Consider the following 20,143-nt stretch of genomic DNA (forward strand, 5'->3'; position numbering starts at 1 on the left):
GGGGTGGAGTAGTACCAGGGAGGAGGTCAATAGGACAGTCATAAGGCCTGTGAGGAGGCAAATTCTCTGCTTGTTTTTTGCAAAAAACATCAGCATAGTCCAGATAGGCCTTGGGGAGACCAGGTATCGGAGGAGCCACAGGGTCTTGACAGACAGTACAGGGAGCAGGCTTAAGACAGTTCTTGTGGCAAGAAGTACCCCAGTTCTTGATCTCCCCGGTGGTCTAATCAAGGGTTGGGGAATGGCGTTGAAGCCACGGTAGTCCAAGAAGAATTTCTGAAGTGCAGTTAGAGAGGACCAGAAATTCAATCTTTTCGTGATGGGGTCCAATGCACATTAAGAGGGGTTCCGTGCGGTAACACACAGTACAGTCCAATCTTTCATTATTAACAGAGGCGATGTAGAGGGGTCTGGCGAGACTGGTCACCGGGATGTTGAACCTGTTGATGAAAGAGGCCAAAATAAAATTTCCTGCAGATCCGGAATCCAAGAAGGCCATAGCTGAGAAGGAGAAGGTAGAAGAAGATATCCGCACAGGCACAGTAAGACGTGGAGAAGCAGAGTTCACATCAAGGGCTGTCTCACCTTTGTGCGGAGTCGGAGTGCGTCTTTCCTGACGTGGAGGTCGGATAGGACAATCCTTCAAGAAATGTTCGGTACTGGCACAGTACAGGCAAAGGTTCTCCATGCGGCGTTGTGTCCTCTCTTGAGGTGTCAAGCGAGACCGGTCAACTTGCATAGCCTCCACTGCGGAAGGCACAGGAACGGATTGCAGAAGACCAGAGGAGAGAGGAGCCGGGGAGAGAAACCGCCTCGTGCGAACAAAGTCCATATCCTGGCGGAGCTCCTGACGCCTTTCGGAAAAAAGCATGTCAATGCGGGTGGCCAGATGAATAAGTTCATGCAGGTTAGCAGGGATTTCTCGTGCGGCCAGCACATCTTTGATGTTACTGGATAGGCCTTTTTTAAAGGTCGCGCAGAGGGCCTCGTTCTTCCAGGACAATTCGGAGGCGAGAGTACGGAATTGGATGGCGTACTCGCCAACAGAAGAATTACCCTGGACCAGGTTCAGCAGGGCAGTCTCGGCAGAAGAGGCTCGGGCAGGTTCCTCGAAGACACTTCGAATCTCCGTGAAGAAGGAGTGTACAGAGGCAGTGACGGGGTCATTGCGGTCCCAGAGCGGTGTGGCCCATGACAGGGCTGTCACGATTCGGCTGGCAGGAGGTGGATCCTCTGTGCCAGAGAGGGATTGGCGTGGACCGTGCTAGTGGACCGGTTCTAAGCTACTACTGGTATTCACCAGAGCCCGCCGCAAAGCGGGATGGTCTTGCAGCGGCGGTAGTAACCAGGTCGTATCCACTAGCAACGGCTCAACCTCTCTGACTGCTGAAGATAGGCGCGGAACAAGGGAGTAGACAAGAGCAAGGTCGGACGTAGCAGAAGGTCGGGGCAGGCAGCAAGGATCGTAGTCAGGGGCAACGGCAGGAGGTCTGGAACACAGGCTAGGAACACACTAGGAAACGCTTTCACTGGCACAATGGCAACAAAATCCGGCGAGGGAGTGCAGGGGAAGTGAGGTATACATAGGGAGTGCACAGGTGAACACACTAATTAGACCAACTGCGCCAATCAGTGGCGCAGTGGCCCTTTAAATCGCAGAGACTCGGCGCGCGCGCGCCCTAGGGAGTGGGGCCGCGCGCGCCGGGACAGGACCGACGGAGAGCGAGTCAGGTACGGGAGCCGGGGTGCGCATCGCAAGCGGACGCCACCCGCATCGCGAATCGCATCCTGGCTGGAGGCGGTATCGCAGCGCACCCGGTCAGTAGATCTGACCTGGGCGCTGCAGTAGCGAGGATGTTGCGAGCGCTCCGGGGAGGAGCGGGGACCCGGAGCGCTCGGCGTAACAGTACCCCCCCCCCTTGGGTCTCCCCCTCTTCTTGGAGCCTGAGAACCTGAGGACCAGACTTTTGTCTAGGATGTTGTCCTCAGGTTCCCAGGATCTCTCTTCAGGACCACAGCCCTCCCAATCAACCCAAAAATTTTTTTTCCCTCTGACCGTCTTGGAGGCCAGTATCTCCTTCACGGAGAAGATGTCAGAAGAACCGGAAACAGGAGTGGGAGAAACAAGTTTGGGAGAGAAACGGTTGATGATGAGTAGTTTAAGGAGAGAGACATGAAAGGCATTGGGAATACGAAGAGAAGGAGGAAGAAGAAGTTTGTAAGAGACAGGATTAATTTGGCACAAGATTTTGAAAGGACCAAGATAGCGTGGTCCCAGTTTGTAACTGGGGACACGGAAGCGGACATATTTAGCGGAGAGCCATACCTTGTCTCCGGGAGCAAAAATGGGGGAAGCTCTTCTTTTCTTATCGGCAAACTTTTTCATGCGAGATGAAGCCTGTAAAAGAGAATTTTGGGTCTCTTTCCATATGGTGGAAAGATCACGAGTCACTTCATCCACAGCGGGCAAACCAGAGGGCAAGGGAGTAGGGAGGGGGGAAGAGGGTGACGGCCGTACACCACGAAAAATGGGGATTTAGCGGAAGATTCAGAGACTCTGAAGTTGTACGAGAATTCGGCCCATGGTAGAAGATCTGCCCAGTCATCCTGGCGGGAGGAAACAAAATGCCGTAAATAGTCACCCAGGACCTGGTTAATTCTTTCTACTTGCCCATTGGATTGAGGATGATAAGCAGAAGAGAAGTTTAATTTAATCTTGAGTTGTTTACAGAGAGCCCTCCAGAATTTTGACACGAATTGGACGCCTCTATCCGAGACGATCTGCGTGGGCAAACCGTGAAGACGAAAAATGTGTACAAAAAATTGTTTTGCCAACTGAGGCGCTGAAGGAAGACCAGGAAGAGGAATAAAATGTGCCATCTTGGAAAATCGATCAACGACCACCCAAACAACAGTGTTGCCACGGGATGGGGGTAAGTCTGTAATAAAGTCCATACCAATCAGAGACCAAGGCTGTTCGGGGACAGGCAGAGGATGAAGGAGACCAGCAGGCTTCTGGCGAGGAGTCTTATCCCGGGCACAGACAATACAGGCCCGCACAAAATCAACAACATCCGTCTCCAGAGTCGGCCACCAATAGAAACGAGAGATGAGTTGCAAGGACTTTTTGATGCCCGCATGGCCTGCGAGGTGGGAGGAGTGACCCCATTTGAGAATCCCGAGACGTTGGCGTGGAGAAACGAAGGTCTTCCCTGGAGGAGTTTGCCTGATGGAGACTGGAGAAGTGGAGATCAGACAGTCAGGAGGAATGATGTGTTGCGGAGAGAGCTCTACTTCCGAGGCATCCGAGGAACGAGAGAGAGCATCGGCCCTAATGTTCTTGTCGGCAGGGCGAAAATGAATTTCAAAGTTAAAACGGGCAAAGAACAACGACCACCTGGCCTGGCGAGGATTCAGCCGTTGGGCAGACTGGAGATAGGAGAGATTCTTGTGATCGGTGTAAATGATAACTGGAAATTTTGATCCTTCCAGCAGATGCCTCCATTCCTCAAGTGCCAATTTAATGGCCAGTAGTTCTCGATCCCCGATGGAGTAGTTCCTCTCCGCCGGAGAGAAGGTCCTAGAAAAAAACCCACAAGTAACAGCATGCCCGGAAGAATTTTTTTGTAGAAGGACCGCTCCAGCTCCCACAGAGGAGGCATCAACCTCCAATAGGAAGGGTTTAGATGGGTCAGGTCTGGAGAGCACGGGAGCAGAAGAAAAGGCAGACTTGAGCCGTTTAAATGCGTCTTCCGCTTGGGGAGACCAGGACTTAGGATTGGCATTCTTCTTGGTTAAAGCCACGATAGGAGCCACAATAGTGGAAAAATGTGGAATAAATTGTCTGTAATAATTGGCGAACCCCAAAAAACGTTGGATAGCACGGAGTCCGGAGGGGCGTGGCCAATCTAAGACGGCAGAGAGTTTATCTGGGTCCATTTGAAGTCCCTGGCCAGAGACCAAGTATCCTAGGAAAGGAAGAGATTGACATTCAAACAGACATTTCTCCATTTTGGCATAAAGTTGATTGTCTCGAAGTCTCTGAAGAACCATGCGGACATGCTGGCGATGTTCTTCTAAGTTGGCAGAAAAAATCAGAATATCGTCCAGATACACAACAACACAGGAATATAAGAGATCACGAAAAATTTCATTAACAAAGTCTTGGAAGACGGCAGGGGCGTTGCACAGGCCAAAGGGCATGACCAGATACTCAAAGTGTCCATCTCTAGTGTTAAATGCAGTTTTCCATTCGTCCCCCTCCCTGATGCGGATGAGATTATAAGCACCTCTTAAGTCCAGTTTGATACTGGTTAGATACTCAAAGTGTCCATCTCTGGTGTTAAATGCAGTTTTCCATTCGTCCCCCTCCCTGATGCGGATGAGATTATAGGCACCTCTTAAGTCCAGTTTGGTAAAGATGTGGGCACCTTGAAGGCGATCAAAGAGTTCTGAGATAAGAGGTAGGGGGTAGCGGTTCTTTACCGTGATTTTATTAAGTCTGCGGTAATCAATGCAAGGACGTAGGGAGCCATCTTTTTTGGACACAAAGAAAAATCCAGCTCCGGCAGGAGAGGAGGATTTGCGGATAAACCCCTTTTTTAAATTTTCCTGGATGTATTCAGACATAGCAAGAGTCTCTGGGGCGGACAGAGGATAAATTCTGCCCCGGGGTGGAGTAGTGCCCGGGAGGAGGTCAATAGGACAGTCATAAGGCCTGTGAGGAGGTAAAGTCTCAGCTTGTTTTTTGCAAAATACGTCAGCATAGTCCATATAAGCCTTAGGGAGACCGGTTACAGGGGGACCCACAGGGTCACGGCAGGGAGTACTGGGAACCGGTTTAAGACAGTCCTTGAAACAAGAAGTACCCCAGCTCTTGATCTCTCCTGTGGACCAATCAAGGGTTGGGGAATGGCGTTGAAGCCACGGTAGTCCAAGGAGAATTTCGGAAGTGCAATTGGAGAGGACCAAAAACTCAATTTTTTCGTGATGAGGTCCAATGCACATTAGGAGGGGCTCCGTGCGGTAACGCACGGTACAGTCCAATCTTTCATTGTTAACACAATTGATGTAGAGGGGTCTGGCGAGACTGGTCACCGGGATGTTGAACCTGTTGATGAGAGAGGCCAAAATTAAATTTCCTGCAGATCCGGAATCCAAGAAGGCCATAGTAGAGAAGGAGAAGGTAGAGGCAGATATCCGCACAGGCACAGTAAGGCGTGGAGAAGCAGAGTTGACATCAAGAACTGTCTCACCCTTGTGCGGAGTCAGCGTACGTCTTTCCAGGCGGGGAGGACGGATAGGACAATCCTTCAGGAAATGTTCGGTACCGGCACAGTACAGGCAAAGATTCTCCATGCGGCGTCGTGTCCTCTCTTGAGGTGTCAAGCGAGACCGGTCAACTTGCATAGCCTCCACGGCGGGAGGCACAGGAACGGATTGCAGAGGACCAGAGGAGAGAGGAGCCGGGGAGAAAAAACGCCTCGTGCGAACAAAGTCCATATCCTGGCGGAGCTCCTGACGCCTTTCGGAAAAACGCATGTCAATGCGAGTGGCTAGATGAATGAGTTCATGCAGGTTAGCAGGAATTTCTCGTGCGGCCAGAACATCTTTAATGTTGCTGGATAGGCCTTTTTTAAAGGTCGCGCAGAGGGCCTCATTATTCCAGGATAATTCGGAAGCAAGAGTACGGAATTGGATGGCGTACTCGCCAACGGAAGAATTACCCTGGACCAGGTTCAGCAGGGCAGTCTCAGCAGAAGAGGCTCGGGCAGGTTCCTCAAAGACACTTCGAATTTCCGAGAAGAAGGAGTGTACAGAGGCAGTGACGGGGTCATTGCGGTCCCAATGCGGTGTGGCCCATGACAGAGCTTTCCCAGACAGAAGGCTGACTACGAAAGCCACCTTAGACCTTTCAGTAGGAAACTGGTCCGACATCATCTCCAAGTGCAGGGAACATTGCGAAAGAAAGCCACGGCAAAACTTAGAGTCCCCATCAAATTTATCCGGCAAGGATAGTCGTAGGCCGGAAGCGGCCACTCGCTGCGGAGGAGGTGCAGGAGCTGGCGGAGGAGATGATTGCTGAAGCTGTGGTAGTAGCTGTTGTAGCATCACGGTCAGTTGAGACAGCTGGTGGCCTTGTTGCGCTATCTGTTGCGACTGCTGGGCGACCACCGTGGTGAGGTCGGCGACAACTGGCAGAGGAACTTCAGCGGGATCCATGGCCGGATCTACTGTCACGATTCGGCTGGCAGGAGGTGGATCCTCTGTGCCAGAGAGGGATTGGCGTGGACCGTGCTAGTGGACCGGTTCTAAGCTACTACTGGTATTCACCAGAGCCCGCCGCAAAGCGGGATGGTCTTGCAGCGGCGGTAGTAACCAGGTCGTATCCACTAGCAACGGCTCAACCTCTCTGACTGCTGAAGATAGGCGCGGAACAAGGGAGTAGACAAGAGCAAGGTCGGACGTAGCAGAAGGTCGGGGCAGGCAGCAAGGATCGTAGTCAGGGGCAACGGCAGGAGGTCTGGAACACAGGCTAGGAACACACTAGGAAACGCTTTCACTGGCACAATGGCAACAAGATCCGGCGAGGGAGTGCAGGGGAAGTGAGGTATACATAGGGAGTGCACAGGTGAACACACTAATTAGACCAACTGCGCCAATCAGTGGCGCAGTGGCCCTTTAAATCGCAGAGACCCGGCGTGCGCGCGCCCTAGGGAGCGGGGCCGCGCGCGCCGGGACAGGACCGACGGAGAGCGAGTCAGGTACGGGAGCCGGGGTGCGCATCGCGAGCGGGCGCCACCCGCATCGCGAATCGCATCCCGGCTGGAGGCGGTATCGCAGCGCACCCGGTCAGTAGATCTGACCGGGGCGCTGCAGTAGCGAGGATGTTGCGAGCGCTCCGGGGAGGAGCGGGGACCCGGAGCGCTCGGCGTAACAAGGGCCTTCCCAGACAGGAGACTAACCACGAAAGCCACCTTTGACCTTTCAGTTGGAAATTGGTCCGACATCATCTCCAAATGCAGGGAACCACGGCAAAATTTAGAGTCCCCATCAAATTTGTCCGGCAATGATAAACGGAGGCTGGATGCAGCCACTTGCTGCAGAGGAGGTGCAGGAGCTGGCGAAGTAGATGGTTGCTGAAGCTGTGGTAGAAGCTGCTGTAGCATCACGGTCAGTTGAGACAGCTGGTGGCCTTGTTGCGCTATCTGTTGCGACTGCTGGGCGACCACCGTGGTGAGGTCAGTGACAACTGGCAGTGGGACCTCAGCGGGATCCATGGCCGGATCTACTGTCACGATTCGGCAGGCTGGAAGTGGATCCTCTGTGTCAGAGAGGGATTGGCGTGGACCATGTCGGTGGACCGGTTCTAAGTTGCTACTGGTTTTCACCAGAGCCCGCTGCAAAGCGGGATGGTCTTGCAGCGGCGGTAGTGACCAGGTCGTATCCACCGACAACGGCTCAACCTCTCTGACTGCTGAGATAAGCGCGGTACAAGGGAGTAGACAAAAGCAAGGTCGGACGTAGCAGAAGGTCAGGGCAGGCAGCAAGGATCGTAGTCAGGGGCAACGGCAGGAGGTCTGGAACACAGGCTAGGAACACACAAGGAAACGCTTTCACTGGAATAATGGCAACAAGATCCGGCAAGGGAGTGCAGGGGAAGTGAGGTAATATAGGGAAGTGCACAGGTGAAGGTACTGATTAAAACCCATGCGCCAATCAGTGGCGCACCGGCCATTTAAATCGCAAAGACCCGGCGCGCGCGCGCCCTAGGGAGCGGGGCCGCGCGCCGGGACAGCACAGACGGGGAACGAGTCTGGTAAGCGGGTCGGGATGCGCATCGCGAGCGGGCGCGTCCTGCATCGCGAATCGCATCCCGGCTGGGAACATTATCGCAGCGCACCCGGTCAGCAGGTCTGACCAGGGCGCTGCGAATGGGAGAACGCTGTGAGCGCTCCGGGGAGGAGCGGGGACCCGGAGCGCTCGGCGTAACATCTATCTATCTATCTATCTCATGTCTACATTTGAGTATTTCTGCAGGTGTGCTGTTCTTCTCCCTATTGTATCTATCTATCTATCTATCTATCTCCTATCTATCTATCTATCTATCTATCCCATATCTATTTATCTATCTCATATCTATCTATCTCATATCTATCTATCTATCTATCTATCTCATATCTATATATCTATCTCATATCTATCTATCTATCTATCTCATATCTATCTATCTATCTAATATCTAGCAACAGAAGAACACAGCAGCACACTGCTAGCACAAAGATATAGATGAAACATGAGTATATAGATAAAACATGAGTATATGAAAAGCTAAACAGCTGTAATGCAATAAATGAAGATATGAAACTATGAAAATATGAGGTACTTAGCTTGCGAATTTGGCGCCAGGTTTTTACAATAGTTTGGATCAATAGTGCTGCCCAATTTATCCTTTGTTTGTATTTAATATCTATCTATCTCATATCTATCTATCTCATAGCTATCTATCTATCTCATATCTATATATCTATCTCATATCTATCTATCTATCTCATATCTATCTATCTCATATCTATCTATCTCTCTATCTATCTCATATCTATCTATCTATCTATATCATATCTATCTATCTATCTCATATCTATCTATCTATCTATCTCATATCTATCTATCTATCTATAGTGATAATAATATCTTTATGTTAAAGAGCACCTGTCATCAAACCATATTTTCTAAACTAACTCAGATTATATTCCTTTACTACTCCTTACACCCTCCTGCCCTTAAAAAAAAAATTCCTGAGCTTTAGGGTATGTTCACACTGAGGAATTGGGGCGGAAATCACGCTGAAGATTTCCACCCCAAAATACAGTTTTTTTTCCGCTCAGAATTAGCAGCGATTTCGCGTGGAAATGCTTCTGACTGAAAAAAAATAAATAAATAACATTGATCTCTATGGGAGAACGACGCTGATTCCGCCTGAAAGAAAGAACATGTTCTCTCTTCACGCGGAACATACTCCCTCGTCAGAATTCTGCTTGAGGAAATTCCTCAGTGTGAACTGAGGGGCAGAAATTCTGCACAGCTCTATGGGGGATTTCACTGCTGAATGATTTGGAGAGGAAAAAGCGAGCAGAATTACTCCTGGAAATTCCTCTCCAATTCCTCAGTGTGAACATACCCTAAAAAAGCTGTGTATCACACCTTTCCCCTTGCTCACATTGTGTGAGCTCCCGGCAAGAGAAAATAGGTGTTCACCAGCATGTGAGAGCTGTGCCTCCCCATGCCCCCGCACACACTTCCTGAGTTTGGTCTCCTGCCAGGCCGGGAGGAGACCAAACTAATTGTTTGACTGGCGCAGGGAACAGAACAGAGCCACCTAGTGGCCATTTGGTCAATCACATTAAAACATATTAAGGTTGAGAATTTTAACAGGAAGTAAATAGCAAAGTATCTTATAATTACATAAGGAACAATATATTAAAAGTTTTAGTTCTAAGCACTTAAAGGGGTAGTCCAGTGGTGAAAAACTTATCCCCTATCCTAAGGATAGGGGATAAGTTTGAGATCGCGGGGGGTCCGACCGCTGGGGCCCCCTGCGATCTCTCTGTACGGGGCCCCGGCTCTCCGCCGAGATAGCGGGTGTCGACCCCCGCACGAGGCGGCGGCCGACACGCCCCCCTCAATACATCTCTATGGCAGAGCCGGAGATTGCCGAAGGCAGCGCTTCGGCTCTGCCATAGAGTTGTATTGAGGGGGCGTGTCGGCCGCCGCCTCGTGCGGAGGTCGACACGCCCCCTTCCAGCGGGCTGTCGGGGCTCCGTACAGGAGATCGCAGGGGGCCCCAGCGGTCGGACCCCCCGCGATCTGCAACTTATCCCCTATCCTTATGATAGGGGATAAGTTGCTCACCACTGAATCACCACTGGACTACTCCTTTAACCTCCTAATTTTAAGACTAAATGTAATGATCCTTCATCTTGTAAATTGATATTTACACCATGGTCAGGTTTCCATGGAGACACAGTCCTGTTTTGTACCTGTAACCTATACACCGCTCCTCTGGCTGCCGTATTGGCTCTGTCAGACTTGCGATGTCATGATATTTTTATGACATCATCAGAATGCAGTTTACAATTGGATGACAGCCTTTATAGCTGATAACAGAAAATAATACTGTAATCTTAAAGGGGTACTCCGCTGCTCAACATTTGGAACAAACCGTTTCGAACACTGGAGCTGGCGCGAGAGCGCGTGATGTCATAGCCCCGCCTCCTCATGACATCACACCCCGCCCCCTCAATGCAAGTCTATGGGAGGGGGCGTGACGCCCCCTCCCATAAACTTGCATTGAGGGGGCAGGGCAGGGAGTGATGTCATGAGAGGGCGTGACTATGATGTCACAAGCTCCCGGCGCCGGCTCCAGCGTTCGGAACAGTTTGTTCCAAACGCTGAGCAGCGGAGTACCCCTTTAAGGGAGGGAGTTACATTCTAATGAGAGACTGGGGTGCAAGTTCCCAAGATCTCTAGGGCCACAGTGTTCGACCCCTCGTGATCAGCTAGGTAACCCCTATCCCGTGGATAAGGCAAATTCTGTCAGATGGGATACACAGAGAAATACAGAAGTTAGTTAGTTGAGGTAGTGGTTACGCTTTTCCTGACCGGGTCAGGATACCTCCTATACCTTCCATGCACAACAGACACTGTACACCTTGAAATTTTGTACAAACACATTATATACATTTTATTACAATACACAATAACCATTATAGTACACCAACATAAGTATTTGCTTGTACAAAGAGAATGAGCAAAAATATATTACTCTAACGGTATATACATATTTTTCATTGTACCGCTCCATAGTCCTGGTATTCTTTGGGAGTTCTTAGTAAGGAATCATGGCTAAAAGCCGGGCACATACACTTACGCAAATGGTTACACATAAACTTCTTGACAAGTTTGTCAGGCACTTCTTCTTTAACGTTGCATAACCTGTGGAGAACAAAAGTACTTCACAAGGAAACTTATTGATATACTGTAGAGTTATCACGGGTAGACTCCTTTAACCCCGGAAGTTGCCATCCTAGGCTAGCCGGTCGGACTGCTTCCGGGACTGTGCCCCCTTTAATGGCCTCACTCGGGTGTTCCAGTTCACCTGGGACAACATGGACTCTGTAATGGTGGTGCTGATGGTGACCACCATTTGCACTGCAGCGGCTTGCGCCACTGGGGGAACAGCAGTTGGTGCCTGTTGGGCCGACCAAACCCCCTCTGCGGGAGTAGGCCGAGGCCCTTGAGTTGGTGCCTGCTGGTTAGGCCAAACCTCCTCGACCATCGGAGTAGGCCTGGGCACATTCACAGAAGACTGTGGTAGATACTTTGGTGCCATGACTGGCACTTCGGGCATGGAGACCTCCTCCTCCTGGAAGGTACCTCTGACTTTAGGTGGCAGCAACCCAAAGGGATCAGCGTCCCATTTCTCCGATGGGAAGTAGGCAAACGGAATCTGGGTTGGATTCTTTGGACAGGACACTGGAGCCGCCCACTCTCCTCTCAAACTCTGTACAGGAGTATACTCCACGATCTCCCCGCTCTCTAGAGAATGCAATGATGGGGGAGATAGACTCTCTGCATTGCCCAACGATTGACAAAGATCATGATGACAGTCCATGAAGGTGGCAAACCCCCACACTTTATCAAATTTTATGACCGTGGCTCTGCGACGTTCCAGGGGTGGCTCTCCCTCTCGGGGATTTTCTAGCTTCCTAATGTACAGGGCCTCCAATGCTTTTGTGTCCTGTTGCTGCGCTTGTCACACCTCATATGGCAGCAGCTTCAACCCATATCTTTCAAGTCTTTGTGCCCTCAGCCCCTCAACAATCTTGGCTAACTGAGCTTCCCTTCTGTCCCTCTTGGACTGGGCTGGAGGGACTGGGGGATGGGACTTCCCTGCCAAGGGAAGAAGGTGCTCCCTTATATGTTGTATTAGTCCAGGCTCATCACCAAACAACCACTTAGGTAAAGGTGGGGACCAGGGACGTGCTGCAGACTTCTGGGCCTGGGGGGGGGTTTGCTCTGGGCTAGGGGTAGAAGGAGCGGTAGAGAACGTGGCCTCAGTCGGGGTGTTCACTTCTGATTCCTCGGTTTGAATTTCGGCCCAGAACCCCCAAGTCCGGTGGTGAGGGGACAGCCTCACTGTTGATGATGCACAAGAAGATTCCCTCCTCTGGGGTTGGTGGCCAGTCTCCATCGCCTCGGGCAGTGGGACTTGGTAGCAGGCCTCTTTGGCCCCAAGGGAGATGTGCTGTAAATGATCTTCCAACTCAGAAACATTTATGCCTCTTCCGGACCTCAGGCGCCATCTTGGGACTCTCAGCATGTGTGCTTGCCTGTTCCACCATGTTGCTCCTCTGACTGACTTCCGGCAAACTGGGAGGATCCGACAGCACAGCTCCTTTTATGCAGGGCTTCGGGAAAATGGCCGCCGGCCGGAAGTATGTCAGCGGTGCATCGTCGACTTCCGCTCCCACGGCAACAAGGGGCGGCTCTTCACAGTTCCACTTAGGCATGGATACAGCAACATGGTTTCCACGTCCAGGGGTGGGATGCTGACCAGCAACGGGACATTTTTGCGTGCTTCTCCGGCACATCTTTAACCCTTGCAGGTACAGGAAATACTTGGTAATGTTTCATAGCTTCAGACCTAATCTTGCACATGGTTGACACAGTACTTTTCTTCACCTCCAACCCTAGCGCCACGAGTAAACCACTTTTCATTTGCAAAGTCCCATACACTTTCTGGCGCAGACTTAAATCACATCGGCATGCGGTTTTTGTATACAATATTGGGCACAGTCCAAACTAGGGGAGGACTTGTGGCATAAGGCGCACACCCGTATCCTGTTCATGACGCCAAAAGTTGTGGTAGCGGGGTGTGATGAGGGCAGATGTTGTTACCCTAAGGGCAGATGGCATTAACCCCTTGTATTTGTGATGTCAGGGTGTGGTTTAGCCTAAAACCACCCAAAGGTATACCGCTGGATCCTGGGCTAGGCACAGGAAATAAAGACTCTGACGCCAAGTTATGGACATTGGTAGCTATACTGAGGATAAACAGATGGTAAAGTCTATACAGTTCAGCCAGGGCCCAAGGAGGTGACCAGTGACGCAGAGATCTTAAGGGCTTGCTGGGACTTGTTGTGGGACTGGACAATTGAATGCAGACCACGCTGACTTGACAGATGACAGGGACTGACTTGACTTGACTCATAAAGCTGTGACTTTATCTTTCTTGACTTGATGGCGGCTGCAGGACTGGACGTTGAGGTCTCCAACACTCTGGACACACACACTAGACAAGACTGCACTGGACCTCAGCCGAAAGAGAGAGAGAAGCTCCACCCAGGGCTTATATGGGGGAGACGAGCAGGGAGCACATAGGTCACTCTTGGGATCACCTGGTCACTGGTACCTCCTGGGTAACAGTCACATGACATATCACATGACATAACTCTTAAAGATACAACACATTATAATACAATCCACTGCAGAACATATGTACAGGGGGAAAACAGGTGCAAGGGGCCCTGGGGACACTGAAGGAGGCTGCCTGACAGGACAGCAAGGGTACGGGGTAACATCTCCCGTACTGGGCCACTACAAATTTCCCCTGGTGGGTAGTGAGTCGGATATAGAGGAGCTCCTCTGCTTCATAGTATCTGGGGTAAGTCTGTACCCCTCTGTATCCCTCCTTCCATACATCGCCCCATCAGTCCCAATGACGTCACTAGAGTGATCCCCAATGTTCTATGGACTGATACAATGAATTTGTAGAGAAGTGGGGGAGTCCGGATGACATCACAAAAGGGTTCCCCAACGTTCTATGAATTGATATCATACATTTGTAAAGAAACGGGGGACTCTGGATGACGTCACTAGAGGGTTCCCCACAATGGAACAATTTGTGTATTTCTATTCCCTGCATAGAAGAATGAACCTTATGGCGGAATATATTCTACACACATGGTATACAGAGAGATGTGCTGTATATACAGGAGTCTGCAGAGCTTCACACGTTAAGAACAACAGTTAAAGGTTCAGACAAAGCTGAGGCTCCAGTCTTGAATGTTATTGAGCTTGAAGAAGAAAAACTGGCAGCAATAACAAAGAGGCAGACAGTAAGGGAGGGGGAGGCAGACAAAACTCAAGATAAAATAAAAAACGGAGACAGGTAACTACGCCTGAGGCTGCACAGCATGTCTCTTCAGGTCGGGATTGCAGCAGCCTATGCTGAGATCCTGCTCTGCAGACATGACAGCAACATGCATGCCCCCTGTCCACATTACTGTACATACTAACCCTGCTGTACAGACATTGGGGTCACCTGTAATATGTATGCCCCCTGTCCACATTACTGTACATACTAATACCCTGCTGTACAGACATTGGGGTCACCTGTAATATGTATGCCCCCTGTCCACATTACTGTACATACTAATACCCTGCTGTACAGACATTGGGGTCACCTGTAATATACATGCCCCCTGTCCACATTACTGTACATACTAATAACCTGCTGTACAGACATTGGGGTCACCTGTTATATGCATGCCCCTGTCCACATTACTGTACATACTAATAACCTGCTGTACAGACATTGGGGTCACCTGTAATATGTATGCCCCCTGTCCACATTACTGTACATACTAATACCCTGCTGTACAGACATTGGGGTCACCTGTAATATACATGCCCCCTGTCCACATTACTGTACATACTAACCCTGCTGTACAGACATTGGGGTCACCTGTAATATGTATGCCCCCTGTCCACATTACTGTACATACTAAGACCCTGCTGTACAGACATTGGGGGTCACCTGTAATATGTATGCCCCCTGTCCACATTACTGTGCATACTAATACCCTGCTGTACAGACATTGGGGTCACCTGTAATATACATGCCCCCTGTCCACATTACTGTACATACTAATAACCTGCTGTACAGACATTGGGGTCACCTGTTATATGCATGCCCCTGTCCACATTACTGTACATACTAATACCCTGCTGTACAGACATTGGGGTCACCTGTAATATGCATGCCCCCTGTCCACATTACTGTACATACTAACCCTGCTGTACAGACATTGGGAGTCACCTGTAAAATGCATGCCCCCTGTCCACATTACTGTACATACTAATACCCTGCTGTACAGACATTGGGGGTCACCTGTAATATGTATACCCCCTGTCCACATTACTGTACATACTAACCCTGCTGTACAGACATTGGGGTCACCTGTAATATGCATGCCCCCTGTCCACATTACTGTACATACTAATACCCTGCTGTACAGACATTGGGGGTCACCTGTAATATGTATGCCCCCTGTCCACATTACTGTACATACTAAGACCCTGCTGTACAGACATTGGGGGTCACCTGTAATATGTATGCCCCCTGTCCACATTACTTTACATACTAATACCCTGCTGGACAGACATTGGGGGTCACCTGTAATATGCATGCCCCTGTCCACATTACTATACATACTAATACCCTGCTGAACAGACATTGGGGTCACCTGTAATATGCATGCCCCCTGTCCACATTACTGTACATACTAAGACCCTGCTGTACAGACATTGGGGGTCACCTGTAATATGTATGCCCCCTGTCCACATTACTGTACATACTAATACCCTGCTGTACAGACATTGGGGTCACCTGTAATATGCATGCCCCCTGTCCACATTACTGTACATACTAACCCTGCTGTACAGACATTGGGGTCACCTGTAATATTCATGCCCCCTGTCCACATTACTGTACATACTAATACCCTGCTGTACAGATATTGGGGGTCACCTGTAATATTCATGCCCCCTGTCCACATTACTGTACATACTAATACCCTGCTGTACAGACATTGGGGGTCACCTGTAATATGCATGCCCCCTGTCCACATTACTGTACATACTAAGACCCTGCTGTACAGACATTGGGGGTCACCTGTAATATGTATGCCCCCTGTCCACATTACTGTACATACTAATACCCTGCTGTACAGACATTGGGGTCACCTGTAATATGCATGCCCCCTGTCCACATTACTGTACATACTAATAACCTGCTGTACAGACATTGGGGTCACCTGTAATATGTATGCCCCCTGTCCACATTACTGTACATACTAATACCCTGCTGTACAGACATTGGGGTCACCTGTAATATGTATGCCCCCTGTCCACATTACTGTACATACTAACCCTTCTGTACAGACATTGGGGTCACCTGTAATATGTATGCCCCCTGTCCACATTACTGTACATACTAATACCCTGCTGTACAGACATTGGGCTCACCTGTAATATGCATGCCCCCTGTCCACATTACAGTACATACTAACCCTGCTGTACAGACATTGGGGTCACCTGTAATATTCATGCCCCCTGTCCACATTACTGTACATACTAATACCCTGCTGTACAGACATTGGGGTCACCTGTAATATGTATGCCCCCTGTCCACATTACTGTACATACTAACCCTTCTGTACAGACATTGGGGTCACCTGTAATATGTATGCCCCCTGTCCACATTACTGTACATACTAATACCCTGCTGTACAGACATTGGGCTCACCTGTAATATGCATGCCCCCTGTCCACATTACAGTACATACTAACCCTGCTGTACAGACATTGGGGTCACCTGTAATATTCATGCCCCCTGTCCACATTACTGTACATACTAATACCCTGCTGTACAGACATTGGGGGTCACCTGTAATATGCATGCCCCCTGTCCACATTACTGTAGATACTAAGACCCTGCTGTACAGACATTGGGGTCACCTGTAATATGTATGCCCCCTGTCCACATTACTGTACATACTAATACCCTGCTGTACAGACATTGGGGGTCACCTGTAATATGCATGCCCCCTGTCCACATTACTGTACATACTAATACCCTGCTGTACAGACATTGGGGGTCACCTGTAATATGCATGCCCCCTGTCCACATTACTGTACATACTAACCCTGCTGTACAGACATTGGGGGTCACCTGTAATATACATGCCCCTGTCCACATTACTGTACATACTAATACCCTGCTGTACAGATATTGGGAGTCCCCTGTAATATACATGCCCCCTGTCTACATTACTGTACATACTAATACCCTGCTGTACAGACATGACATATCCCCTGTAACATGCATACCCTATGATTCCACTGCTGTCTGCACTAAATCCCTGCTCTGCGCATATGACATGTGACCTGTAACATGCATGTATGTCCTTTTCCCCCACTATTATCTATCATTCTCTCCAAACACGTCACCTTAAACATGAAAGCCCCTGTCCACCCTACTGTGTGTACTTAGACCCTGCTTTGTACACATCCCCCCCCCCCCCCCCCCCCCCCCACTGCAGCTCATCCTGGGATCCTGTTCTGCAGATATATATTTTCCTGTGTTACATGCATGTTTTCCGCAGGATCTAAGGAGTTCATGTTTTTTGCCTCTATTGCATCCTATGTCACACAACTAACATGTCCTCCGGTGTTATATGCAATTCCTTTACCCCCTATACAGAGGTCCTATGTGACAGATATGACAAGTTCCACTACATATCCCCTGCCTGCACTGCAGCCTGTACCAGGATCCCTATGTGCCCCTAAATACATGTTCTTTGCCCCCTCTATAGTCTATGATGCTGTTGTCCTGCACAGTCTCCTGCTCTACATACTCTACATCAGTGGTCTCCAACCTGTGGACCTCCAAATGTTGCAAAACTACAACTCCCAGCATGCCCGGACAGCCAACGGCTGTCCGGGCATGCTGGGAGTTGAAATTTTGCAATATCTGAAGGTCCACAGGTTGGAGACCACTGATCTACATAAATGTCTCTCTCTCTCCCCTCCCCCATTTTCATGCCAATTGTCTCCATTGCAGCCTACGGTGAGGTACTGTATATAAAGAATGACATCCCCCTTCCTATCAACACAGATGTCATTTCCTTCTCCCTAGATCTTGGCCTGCAGACATATCATGTTCTCCACTTTCTATTCTGCATGCAGGACATGTTCCCCTGTGTCCCCTTGGCATTGCCCCCCATTCATGATGCATTGCCCCCCATTCCTGATGCATTACCCCCCATTCCTGATGCATTGCCCCCCATTCCTGATACATTGCCCCCCATTCCTGATACATTGACCCCCATTCCTGATGCATTGCCCCCCATTCCTGATGCATTTCCCCCATTCCTGATGCATTGCCCCCCATTCCTGATGCATTGACCCCCATTCCTGATGCATTTCCCCCATTCCTGATGCATTGCCCCCCATTCCTGATGCATTGCCCCCCATTCCTGATGCATTGCCCCCCATTCCTGATGCATTGCCCCCATTCCTGATGCATTGCCCCCCATTCCTGATGCATTGCCCCCCATTCCTGATGCATTGCCCCCCATTCCTGATACATTGCCCCCCATTCCTGATGCATTGCCCCCATTCCTGATGCTTTGCCCCCATTCCTGATGCATTGCCCCCATTCCTGATGCATTGCCCCCATTCCTGATGCATTGCCCCCATTCCTGATGCTTTGCCCCATTCCTGATGCATTGCCCCCATTCCTGATGCTTTGCCCCCATTCCTGATGCTTTGCCCCCATTCCTGATGCATTGCCCCCATTCCTGATGCATTGCCCCCATTCCTGATGCATTGCCCCCATTCCTGATGCATTGCCCCCCATTCCTGATGCATTGCCCCCCATTCCTGATGCATTTCCCCCATTCCTGATCCATTGCCCCCCATTCCTGATGCATTGCCCCCCATTCCTGATGCATTGCCCCCATTCCTGATGCATTGCCCCCCAGTCCCCTCAGCAGCAGGTTATACTAAGCTCTAGTGATGAGCGGCATTGGCCATATTCCAATTCTCAATATTTCACGAATATATGGATGAATATTCGTCCTATATTCGCGAAATTCGCATATTCGCTATGTTTATTCACCTTTTTTTTCCATGCAAAAATTAATATTCGTCATTATTAATATATAGCACTGGGAAGAATGGAAGATCCAGCGCAGGGTAACGTGCAAATAAAATCGTATTTTATTTCAAAATCAAGCCACAGGACAGCAGGACACAAAGTTACGCGTTTCAGCCGGGAAAACCAGCCTTACTCATACTGAGTAATGAGTAAGGCTGGTTTTCCCGGCTGAAACGCGTAACTTTGTGTCCTGCTGTCCTGTGGCTTGATTTTGAAATAAAATTCGATTTTATTTGCACGTTACCCTGCGCTGGATCTTCCATTCTTCCCAATATTACCGTGGTGCTGGTTCACACAGTTCCGTGCGGCAGGGGTTTGGCTAACAAGGTGAGCTGGATATCCTTCATTTCCCTTATATATAGCACTATATTCTAAATATTCACAAAATTGCGAAGTGCCGATATTCGTGACAAAAATTAGCATTATGAATATTTGAGCTCAACACTACTAGTGATGAGCGGCAATGGCCATATTTAAATTTAAGATATTTCGCTAATATGTGGCCGAATATTCGTCCTATATTTACGAAATTCGCATATTCGATATGTTTGTTCACCCTTTTTTTCCGTGAAAAATTTGCATATAAAATTTGCGTAAAAATTTGCATGTGAAAAAAAACAAACAAAAAAACGAATATTCGTCATTATGAATATATAGCACTAAATTCTAAATATTCACGAAATCACGATAAAAATTCGCATTACGAATATTCGTGCTTAACACTACTAAGATCTCCCTCTGCAGAGCTGGCAATGTCCTCCTGTCCTTTCCCAGCTCACCATGACCCAGCAGACCTGACTTATATCCATCTCCCTTGCTGCTTGTCCGAATTTGTTTCCATTGCGGATAATACAGAAATCCTTCTTTCCAAACTTTACATGTCACCTGCCCCTGTGATCAAAGCTGAAGTGTCAGTGCAGGTCACAGCTCACACAGGCACAAATATTCAAGGCAATTCCTTCTCAAAAAAATCTCCCAGTCTGGTTTCCACCATCAACCCCCTCCCAAATATTCTACAACCACCAGGCCTGCCATGCCTATCCCCCCCCCCTCCAACGAAGCACCATGTCTCATGGT

The sequence above is a fragment of the Hyla sarda genome, chromosome 5, assembly GCF_029499605.1.
Source record: "Hyla sarda isolate aHylSar1 chromosome 5, aHylSar1.hap1, whole genome shotgun sequence".
In the NCBI taxonomy this organism is placed as follows: domain Eukaryota; kingdom Metazoa; phylum Chordata; class Amphibia; order Anura; family Hylidae; genus Hyla; species Hyla sarda.